We start from the raw sequence: 276 nt of genomic DNA on the forward strand, positions 1-276 counted from the left end.
ATTCTCTGGATATAAAATGTTTTGTTTCCAGATAAACACTTGAGTAACAGTATCCCAAACCCTAGAAGAGATAGATCATGATATTTGTATCAGTTCCTAGGCTGACAGACTGCAGTTTTGCTTTCTATAGTATTCAGTTGCTAAAAGTTTTTCATCCATTATGGGCATCTATTTTGTAGGTTTTTAAGGCTTATTTATCCATTTTGAGAGTTAGCGCCAGAGAGTGTGGGCAGGGCAGAGAGAGACTGAGAGAATATATGAAGCTGAATCCATGCT

The sequence above is a fragment of the Suricata suricatta genome, chromosome 12 (assembly GCF_006229205.1).
Source record: "Suricata suricatta isolate VVHF042 chromosome 12, meerkat_22Aug2017_6uvM2_HiC, whole genome shotgun sequence".
NCBI classification, from domain to species: Eukaryota; Metazoa; Chordata; class Mammalia; order Carnivora; family Herpestidae; genus Suricata; species Suricata suricatta.